This window comes from Myotis yumanensis, unplaced genomic scaffold (assembly GCF_028538775.1).
Source record: "Myotis yumanensis isolate MYYU_CA2020_CCGP unplaced genomic scaffold, mMyoYum1.0.hap1 SCAF_23, whole genome shotgun sequence".
Lineage (NCBI taxonomy): Eukaryota > Metazoa > Chordata > Mammalia > Chiroptera > Vespertilionidae > Myotis > Myotis yumanensis.
In genome coordinates, this window is record NW_027223774.1 from 14,973,780 (window position 1) to 14,985,460 (window position 11,681).

The window sequence follows — 11,681 nt, forward strand, 5'->3', positions numbered from 1 at the left end:
GAGGGATTATACAGAGTAGTCCCAGTAACTTTCAGAGGGATTTATTAGAATTTAATTATTTATAAAAATGTTGGCTTTCATTTAGCTGAAATTATATGAAACCTTGATTATAATTTCAAAAGCCAGTTTATAAGGTAATTAAAGCAGATATCTTTATTTAAAAAGCAAAGCAAGTAAATTTAGTAAACTTATATGTCTGATTCACAAGGCACAAACGCTGCCCTACCTCTAGCCTACCCAAAATGCAGGCCATTAGAGGCTTCTGCAATTAGAATTCTGTCTTAAAATTCTGCTGTTGGATTTTAAGAAATATTTTGTTACTTTATTTTGCCCTCCTTAGAGGCCAAAATCTTCATAACATTTAAAATATATGTATAAGTAAAATATAGTTATTAATTTTTATTTAATTAAAGCTTTACATACAATTTCAAGTATATTAGATTGACTCTATTTAAATTATTTCCTTCAATAAGAGAGGACAAATTCTTTTTTGGATCACTCTGGGCCCTTGGAGTTTTCTAAGAATCATCCCTTGGTTATAGCCTTGAAATTTAACCTGGGAAGACTGTCAGATATATATTTAAAGATTATATCCTTTTTGTAATTATTAAAAGACTAGAGGCCCGGTGCACAAAAATTTGTGCACTTGGGGAGGGGGGAGGGTCCCTCAGCCCGGACTGTGCCCTTTCGCAGTCTGGGACCCTTCAGGAGATAATGAACTGCTGCCTTAGGCCTGCCCCCGGGTGCAGAGGGCAGGCCCAATCCCAAGGTGCAGCCCCTGGTCGGGCTCAGAGCAGGGCTGATTGGGGAGTTGGGGCACTGCCCCTGTCACACACAAGGCAGAGTCGATGGGGATGTTGTGGCGCCACACCCTGTCACACACAAAGCAGGGCCAATTGGGGGTTGGGGCACTGCCCCCTGTCACTCACAGACCAGGGCCCATCAGGGGGGTTGGGGAGCTCCCCCCTGTCACTCACAGAGTAGGGCCGATAGGGGAGTTGGGGCACTGCCCCCTGTCACACACAGAGGAGGGCCGATGGGGAGGTTATGGCTCTACCCTGTCACACACAGAGCAGGGCCCATGTGGGGGTGGGGTTGGGGCACCGCACCCTGTCACATACAGAGCCGCAGGGCGATCAGGGGGTGGGGCACTCCCCCCTATCAGGAACAGAGCAGGGCTGATCAGGGGGTTGAGGTAACTTTCCCTGTCACGAACAGAACAGGGCGGATAGGGAGTTTGTGGCCCCGCCCCCTGTCACACACAGAGCCTCAGGGCGATTAGGGGGTTTGAGTGCTGCCCCCTGTCACACTGATCCCAGTGCAAGGAGGCCCTGAAGAGTGTCCTGGATCGGGGTGGGGGTCCCGTTTGGGTGCCTGGCCAGCTTGGGTGAGGAGATGATGGCTGTTTGCAGCTGGTCACACCCCCTTCAGGGTGGGGGTCCCCACTGGGGTGCCTGACCAGTCTGGGTGAGGGGCTGAGGGCTGTTTTCAGGTTGGCAGGTGACTGAAGCTCCTAACCGCTCCTTTCTTTCTTTCTTTTTTTAAATTCTGGGCCAGCTTTAGCTCTGAGGCTTGGCTCCAGCTCTGAGGCCTCGGCTGCTGAAAGTAGGTATCTGGTTTGTTTGGGTTCTATAATCGAAACACTGTTTCAACTGCAGCTCTGAGATCCCGGCTGGCTGAAAGCAGGTTTCTGGGGTTTTGTTTAGTTCTATATTTGTAACAATGTTTCAACCTGCAAGCTCAGAGGCCAGCAAGGCAGGCGGGGAACGTTGGCTTCCTCCGTCACTGAGGCAAGCAAGCCTCATGTTCGCTTCAAGCTGCCTGGCTGCCGGCCGCCATCTTGGCTGGCAGGTAATTTGCATATCGCCCTGATTAGCCAATGGGAAGGGTAACGGAGGTACGGCTAATTACCAATTTTCTCTTTTATTAGATAGGATACTAATGAAGTTGAAACTGGTTTTTGTATTAAAAATTTAGTTGGGATCACAGAATTAATCTTCCTTTTTAAAAATTAGACCAACAAGTAACATATTTTGAATTCCTAATTATTTCAGAGAAAACACAAAAATTATTTTCTCAAAAATAAATTTCTATACTTTGGGCATTTTGTTAATACAACTATATAATTTCTTCCAACTTAATTTGAATTCTTAGAAGCTTCAAATTTCAGGTGGCAAGTTAAATACTTAGCATTTCTCAAATTAGTAATACATTTATATTTTAAGGATGTGTTTCCAATAAAATACAAGGCCTATTCAATTAACAGATTATATTCTATCCTCTAGATTTTTTTTTAAATGAGGTAAACTCAGGTTAATATTTCCATATTTTTGTCATTTTAAAATACCTAGATATTTAATAATTTTTATTATTTAATTCAGCAATGTTCTAAAGTCTTAAGTTACCAAAGGCTTTGGAAAACTGTTATGGCAAGAAGGCAGGGGGAGGGGATTTAAAGCGCCACTTTTTTCTTTAAAGATAAGTTTTCTGTTGCCACCGCAGGCTTCTCTGGCTTTTCTGCTTCTACAGAGAGAAGAGCAACTGGCCCTTTACTATCAGCACATTATCACAGAAGAACTTTACCACAAAGTCTGATTTGCTTATAAGCTTTCTGCATATAATTGAGCTGATTTTGCAGGTCATTATACTGTCCCAGCCCTGCTAACATTTCATAAGTTGTTTGAGCATTCAGCCAGGTTTATCCTCTTTAGCCTCTTTAAAAGGCTCTGGTAAATGACATACTGTGTTCCACAAAGAGAAACAGTATGGATGCAAGTTTTTTCCCTGCTGATGAGTCTTTTTTTTCCAAGTTCTGACTAATTTCTTTCAACATTCATGACCTAATGTACCTTCTTCCGGAAACCAAGGGTTATGTTCTGTAATAACATGCACAAACTGTAAGAGATTACCTTCTGAAACTTTAATTTCTTAAGCATGCAAATCAAAAATCTACAATAAAGTTTCTTACTTTTAAGCTGAATCCTGCTCCATTAGACTGGCTAAAAAGACACGTTTCACCCCACTTACAGATCGCAATTTCTGCAGCTGATCGTGGGCTTTTTGTGCGGTGAAATATCTTCCCACCTCTACTGTGTGCCCACCTATACGGTGAATTCTTTCCCACCTTGCCAGTGAATCTCGGTTTTTTCACTCTAGGCGAAGTCTTCTCTTCCAGATGTCCCGTTGAGGTGGCAGATGTATATGTGTGTTCCCCATGTTTCGCATGATTCAAGGTTCAGGATCTGGAAGAGGAGCTGCACACAAATGAAATAGAAGAGACAAGAGATAATTTGGAAATATTGGGAGGCCAGGCGGGCAAGTCCAACTCAAGGGGAAGGACTTCCACTGGTGCCCAGGTCTCTCCAGGCTTTTATTCAACTTCGGTTAAACATAAAACCCTTAGTTAAGCAGGTAATTGCAGTAACAGACAGGCTATCTTAAAGGTCAGTAAATATTAGAAGGATTTACTTGGAGACTATTTGATCAGGAAATAGCTTGAGCCCCTTTGTCAGGACTAGACAATCGGTGCATAACTCAGGCCCTTGCCATGGGTTCAATGTTCACCAGCATTCTGGATCCTTGTTTGCACTTCTCTGCTAATAAAGAAAATGTGCGGCCTCCTGCACAACTGGTTATTTTCTCTCTCATCTCTCTCTCTCTCTCTCTCTCTCTCTCTCTCTCTCTCTCTCTTCCCCTCTCTCTCTCTTTCTGTTTCATAAAATCTTATCCCTGAGTGAGGGATAAATGTAACAATAAAGAAAACCATCCTGTTAGGATTTAATGAGTTTTATTTATCTTTTGTGTCAATCCAATTAGCAAACACAGATGCCAATGATTCTTTCTCCTGTTCTTAAAATCTCCGCAGCTTTTTATTTCAGTGGTGTTGAGGTCAGTCTCACTGCCCTATTGCATGGTCTTGAATAAGGACTCTCTTGTCTCCCTGAATTTGTCAGGCTCAAGAATTACTTTGACATCATCTACCTGTAATTAGCTGAACCAGTCATCTTACAGTGTCAATCCTTATTATATTTTTAGATTTTCCCATTTCTTTCCTTATGTGGCTACAATCCTCCAAATAAATGTTTCCCACTTTTCTTCCTCTCTTCTGAAGTGGGGTTCACAGCAGGAGATGGCCTGACTTCCCAGATCTTTCCCAGGTTGCCTCAGAGTGGCCTTTGCACCAAATCTGAGAAGATGCGATCTATCCATCAAAAGTGTTCTCATTCTATATTCATATTCACTGCACCTTTGAAGAACAATATCACAGAGAATTAAGCCAATATTCAGTGATAAAGAACAACTCCAGTAAACATGCACGTCCCTGTGACGTCAGCCACCTGCAGGCCTACAATGGACCACCCTGTTTCCAGCCCTCCATGACCCAGAGCTCAGGCCAGACATCAGGGTCCTCATTCTTTGTCTCCTTTTGTCGCTGCTTTGCAAACTCGATGTGCCTGTCCTTAGAGCGTCAATAAGCAGAACATGGGAAATGGAAATATATCTCTCCTCTGGTTCTATTTTACTTCCTGCTCATTGTGGCTTCCTGGATATTTGGTGGAAAATTTTGCAGACCTGGCCAAAGTTGTGTTGTGGGTGAGCAGAAGGGAGCATAGGAAGTGGTCGTGGAGGGATGGGGTTTGTTCAAAGTCAGGATGGGAAATTGTAAAGCTTGGGAGGTTTGGGGGTGTGAGGCATTTTATGAGTTAAATGGCATCTGGGGGTGTAAAATAGGAAGGCTCTCTATGTGTGGGTTTAGGTTGAGTTGAGGAACAGGAGAGGGGCTGCCCTATCTGTTGAGAAAACAGCCACTGGAGCTAGTACAGTGTATTGGTGTGCCATTCCCCCAGAGCTAGATGGATGTGAGGGGTACGAAAAAGGGTTCAAAGGAAGAATAAGGTCTGGAAGGCTTAGATTAGTGCCCTGACATTGTGACAAGTGGGGCACCAGTTGTACAGGCTGACAGGGTAGATGGTACAGTGAATAGGGGACAAGAAAGAGAATGAGACAGAATACAGATTTGTGGTTTTGAGGGATAGGGGCTGGGTGATGGGACCAACCTCTCCATGGGTGCAGACTTTCATTTGGGGGATGAAAATGTTTTAGTACTAGGTAACATGGTGGCTGAACAACATGTGGCTATACTGCCAGTAAAATATTCACTTTAAAGGGATTAATATTCTGTTATAAGAATTTCACCTCAGAAAAATCATTATTCTTATTAAAAGAAGCCATACCAAAAGGAGAGCATAGGATGTAATTCCATGCATATAGCCTCCTAGAAAATGCAACATAATCTATCAAGAAAGACAGGATGAATGATTGCCTGATGACTGTGGGGTGGGGTGCAGAGAGAGGGACTACACAAGCACATGAGAAACTTTTGTGTGACAGTGAGTGTGTATTTATATATGTGTGGTTTATCGCCTGTCACTTATACCACAGTCAAGCTGTAATCATGGCTTGATGTTATGAATTGCTTGTGCAGTTTGGGAGGGAAGAACCCCTTTATTCTGTTATTGTTGTTCCCAGGTTGGCAGACCCTGGATGTGCAATAATGACAACAGCTGGCCTTTCTCTAGCACACACTGTGTACTGGGCACTTCAGGTCTATTAGCTCATTTAATCACCCAAATGAGTCAGTTTAACTCGTTTACTTCCCTCGACTTTCCCATCTCCTGGCCTTTGCATCTGCTGTGCTCTCTGCCTGGACCTCTTACTTTTGCCCTCCATCAGCTCTAGGTTAACCTGGGATCTTGCTCTACTAGATGCCTCTCTTCAGGAAAGTCTTCCCTGGTCCCTCAGTCTAGGTCAGAATCCTAGCTATGTGAGGTCATGATGCTCCATATTTCACCCTTTCAACCATGATCACATGTGTAACTTCTTTACTCATTTATCAAAGAAGACCAAACTACTGCTCACCATCTGCTGACACTGCTCTAAGCACTGGGGGTGCAGGTGTGAGGCAGAACAGACAAAATCCCATTCCTCATGGCCATGGCATCCTGGTGGGGGAATCACCCAGTAACCCACACAGCAACAACAGTAATAATGTGATAGTACGTTAGGGTGAAATAAGGCATATGTGGGGTGTTTTTTTTTTTTTCCATTTAAAAATGTTAGAGCAGCAAAAAGGAGGCAAGGTGGCTGGAACAGACAGAGCTGGAGACGAGAGGAGATGAAGTCAGATAGGGAGAGGTCATAGCCAGAAGTCTGGCTTCCCTCTGAGTGATCTGAGGAGCCTCTGGATGGCTCAGAGCCCCAATGGACGTGAGTGATATGTGTTTAATGAAGGCATCCAAAATTTAGCATTTCTGAAGTTCCTATTTTGGGATATTGATTTTAAGCTTTTAAGAAGCCAACCTCAGAAAGAACTTTTGACCCTCCCTGCCCCCACATTCCTGCCATAGACTCAGAAAGAAAAACTTGCTCAAGAAAGGAATCTGGATGTTAGCTTAGCCTACTTTCCTCAGTACCTGTATGGCCGCTGGGTGGAGGGTAGGGAGTCCAGTGAGGAAGCAAGTGCAGTCATCCAGGTGGCAGGTTAGGGTGGTCAGACTAGTGTAGGAGGAAGGGGTCAGTGTCTGTATTTGTTGAAAGCATGGATTCAAGAGGATTTGCTGAAAGATTGGATGTGGGTTGTGGGAGACAGAGAAAGAGATTCAGGAAAATTCTGGAGGAACACACTGAAGTCAGAAGTTTGGTGGGGATGAAGGATCTTAGGTCATCTTGAAGTGCTTTTCAAATATTAGTTGTCAAATAAATAGTTGGACATCAGCAATCATGTCCAGTTTGTCTCCCTCATCCCCTGTCATGCCTCTAGGGCAGTGATTCTCAACTTGTGGGTCGCGACCCCTTTTGGGTTTGAGCGACCCCTTCACTGGGGTTGCCTAAGACCATTGGAAAACACATATTTTCGATGGTCTTAGGAACTTAGACACTGCTTCTCTATCCATCTCCAGGCAAGTCCTCCCACATGCAGATATGCACACATAGGAGTACCCAGCGTGATGACATCATCGTGCCAACCCCAGGTGTATGTGACAGGATTGGCACCATAATGTACTTATGCGGACCAGTCACACCTGTGTAGAGAGCAGCTACTGTGTAGAAAGCAGCTGCTATGTTGAAAGCAGCTACTCTGTTAAAAGCAGCTACTGTGTTGAAAGCAGGAGTATTGGAGGTAAAACAACACTTCATGAATTATAATTCCTGGGTAAATGTGAAATCATGTACTGTAAAATCATCAACTACTGCAAAAAAATATATCTGTACCATGGGAACTTAATGTGGTTGCTGATCTTTCTTTTTATCTTCAGCTGTGGTTGATGTGAATACTGCCCCCATGTGATAGTAACAGGTATGTAAAAAACAACAACATAGAGAATGGTAAATCATAGGAAACTTTAATGCACTGTATTGACTGAACTATGCCATGCATCATCTATTGTATTATTAAAGCTATTGTTATATATTATTTTCATTAGCAAACCGTCCCATGACAATGGTTCGTGTAGAGAAGAACGTTAAGAAAAGAAAATATAATGAGGATTTTTTACAGTATGGTTTTACCTCAATAATTACAGCAGGACTTGAGAAATCGAAATGTGTTATTTGCTGTGAAGTTCTATCAGCCAAATCTATGAAGCCGAACAAACTAAAACATCATTTTGATAGCTTTGCCAGCAAGGATACCAACTTTTTAGAAGCAAATCTGATGGACTCAAGAAAGACAGACTTGACACTGGTGGCAAGTACCACAAACAAAACGTAGCAGCCATTGAAGCTTCATATTTGGTGGCACTCAGAATCGCCAGGGCTATGAAACCTCACACCATTGCTGAGGATTTACTGTTGCCAGTGGCCAAAGACATTGTTTGAGTTATGATCGGAGACGAATTTGTTATGAAACTGAGTACAATATCCTTATCTAATGACACTGTCTGCAGAAGAATCGATGATATGTCTGCTCATATTCTTGATCAGGTAATCCAGGAAATTAAATCTGCTCCACTTCCAATATCTAGTATCTAGCTTTATGAGTCTACAGACACTGCAAACTCATCACAGTTATTGGTTTTCGTGAGGTATATTAATGATGGCGACTTTATATTTTTATTTTAATTTTATATATTTTATTGATTTTTTACAGAAAGGAAGGGAGAGAGATAGAGAGCTAGAAACATCAATGAAAGAGAAACATCGATCAGCTACCTCCTGCACACCTCCTTCAGGGGATGTGACCAAAACCAAGGTACATGCCCCTGACCGGAATCAAACCTGGGACCTTTCAGTCCAAAGGCCGACACTCCATCCACTGAGCCAAACTGGTTATGGCAATGATGGCGACATTAAAGATGAGTATCTTTTTTGCAAACTTCTTGAAATGACAACTACTGCATGTGTTGTACTTGACACAATTGGTTCACTTCTGAAAGAGCATAAGATCCCTTGGGAAAAGGTTTCTGGTGTTTGCACAGATGGCGCTCCAGCTATGCTAGGATGTTGATCTGGATTCAACCTTTAGTACTGAATGAGTCATCAAAAGTCATCAGAACACACTGTATGATCCATTGGCAAATATTAGCAAAGAAGGCGCTCCCAAAAGAGTTACAAGAAGTAATGAAAAGCATCATAAGTTGTGTCAATTTTGTAAAGGCGAGCACTTTAAACAGTCCACTGTTTTCCCAATTGTGCAACCAGTTGGATGAGCTGAACAATGCTCTGCTAATTCACACTGAAGTGAGATGGTTGTCGAAAGGAGAAAATTTAAAACGTGTTTTTGAGCTTCCTGATGAACTCAAAATGTTTTTTAATCAGAAAGCAAGACTGTCATTCAAAACTGTTTTCAATGATAAAAGTGAACTGCAGAAAATAGCTTACTTGGTTGACATCTTTGCTATCTTGAATGAGTTAAATTTATCACTGCAAGGACCAAATGCACCATGCTTCTATTTGTCTGAAAAGATCTGATCACTCCAAATGAAACTTCAGCTTTGGAAAAAAAAAATTGGATGAAAATCAAATTTACATGTTGCCTACCTTATCTGCTTTCTCTGAGGAACATGACATTGAACCAGACAAAAGCTTTATCATGATAATTTCTGTGAAAGAACACTTGCACATGCTTGCAGACAAAATTTCATCGTACTTTCCAAATCTACCTGACACCCCATTTGCACTTGCCAGAAGCCCATACACAGTCAAAGTTGAAGATGTTCCTGAGACAGCACAAGAAGAGTTCATTGAACTTATTAACAACGATGCAGCGAGAACTGCTTTCTCTACAATGCCAGGTACAAAATTCTGGATCAAGTGTTTGCAGTCATATCCTGTTCTGTCTGAGACTGTGTTGCGCCTTCTTCTACCATTTCCAACAACATATCTTTGTGAAACAGGGTTTTCCAGCTTGTTGGTTATCAAGTCTAAATACAGAAGTAGACTTGTTGTGGAAGATGATCTTCGTTGTGCTCTTGCAAAGACTGCCCCAAGAATTTCTGATCTGGTGATAAAGAAGCAATCTCAACCTTCTCTCTGACTTTGGCTTTTTACCCAGACTGTCGCAAAATGTAGCAATGTAGTTTACTGTTGTTATATTAAGACTGTTACCCATGCTACACCATGCTTCAAGACAAAATTTCATTTACTTGTAATTAGAAATAAATATTTCACAATATATAATTACATATTGTTTTTGTGATTAATCACTATGTTTTAATTATGTTCAATTTGTAACAATGAAAATACATCCTGCATATCAGACATTTACATTACAATTCATAACAATAGCAAAATTACAGTTATGAAGTAGCAACAAAAATAATTTTATGGTTGGGGGTCACCACAACATGAGGAACTGTATTAAAGGGTCACAGCATTAGGAAGGTTGAGAACCACTGCTCTAGGGCCCTGGATAGTCATGGGTAGGTACATAGTAGGAGTACATTACATATTCCAAGAATTAACAAATGAACAATCAAATTCTATCCTGGACACTCATTTACAATATGTCTTAGTGATTGAAAATATAGAGAGATGCCATAAAGTTACCATGACTGCAGGGGCCCTTACGAATCCCTTTGTTTTTGTAAGTCACATCAGGACCTTTTTGCCACATTCATGCTGTACGAATTTTGGAACTAAATTAAGTTATACATGAAAGTGCATGGGTGATATTGAAGCCAAGCTGGACACCTGCGGCAAGACTCCTGCCCCCAATTCCTCAACAATTGAGATGTGACTGGGGTCCTTCACACAGGCAAGAAGCTCACATACTAGTCAAAATTAGGAACATGTACAAACACAACAAAGGAACAGCTTAACCAGTGAGCAGTCATGGCGGAAACACTAATCTGAGACATGAGTCAGGGTCTCAGGACTCCTAGTTTTTCCAGGACAGCTATGGATGATGTGAATGTGTCAAGTGGCTCTGAAGGAATGAAGAAATTTTTTATAGTAGATTCAAATGTATCTTTTAGTTTTTTTCTAATGAAAAGTAAAAAATGTACACATTTAGACTGAAAGAACAATGTTTAATTATTTTTATGTTTTATTTTGTTTTGCCAATGAATTAGTTCAATGACTAGGTAACTAGGATTGAGCTTTTAGTTAGACTTTTTTTTTATAGCAAAGATGGAGATTTATTGAAGAACAAGTATAGACTCCCACATGGGGAGAGGGAAAGAGTGCCACAAAACTGACTCCCAAGGAGGGAGGGGGAAAGGGTTCCCTTAGTTAGAATTTTAAACCGTACTAAGACTCATTGCTCTGCTGTGAAGGGAAGTCGAGTGATTACCCAAGATGAACCTTTTAGGGTATTGATACTGGTATCCTTATTGCGGGGAAAAAAGGTTTAAGAAATAAGCCTAGGACCTTTCCACTAAACTGTTTAGAACAGTGGTTCTCCAACTTCTGGCCCTTTAAATAAAGTTCCTAATGTTGTGACCCAACCATGAAATTATTTTCGTTGCTACTTCATAATTGTAATGTTTCTACTGTTATAAATAGTAATGTAAATATCTGATATGCAGGATGGTCTCTGGCAACCCCTCTGTAGTGGTCATTCGACCACCAAAGGGGTCACGACCTACAGGTTGAGAACTGCTGACCTTGAATGTGTATAGATGGAGGACCAGTTCCAGAAGGGACATTCCCACTTGCTTTGACATATCCATGCCAATGGCTTCCTGCCTTTTAAAGCCTCAAACTACAACCCTCTTTCCCCCTTAGCTTCAGAATGACATACAAGCCTCCACCACCCAATGCTTCCTTTGGTCTCTATTCTTATAGCCCCAGAATATTCGTTCTTATAACAGATTGTGTACATTGTCTCTTGTTAATCTGTCTCTGTTAATTTGACTTTTAGCCCAGATAGAAGAATTTAAAAGATGAGAGGAAGAATACCTTTTGTTTCCATAGCTGGATGTTATGATTTTTAGTTAAAGAATAAATAGAAAATAGAACCAGGCATGTGTGATAGGAAAGAATGCAGACGGGGCCTGGAGCCTGGAAACTAGTCAGTGAAAAAGGTTGCAAGAGATATCATGCTCGAGATAAGAGAAAGATGTCGTCTGCTAAGCACAAGATGGATAGATGTTTTCTGCTCTTAGAGTAACATCACTGACCTAACCCCCAAATGGGTTGCAGAACATTGGGTTGTCTGCATGAAGGTTGACTTCTAGGCC

General features: G+C 41.6%; 1 pseudogene; it reads left to right on the plus strand.

Annotated features, from left to right (window-relative positions):
* Positions 1–7,501: 7,501 nt before the first annotated feature.
* Positions 7,502–9,535, plus strand: LOC138999846 (zinc finger BED domain-containing protein 5-like; annotated as a pseudogene).
* The last annotated feature ends 2,146 nt before the right edge of the window (positions 9,536–11,681 follow it).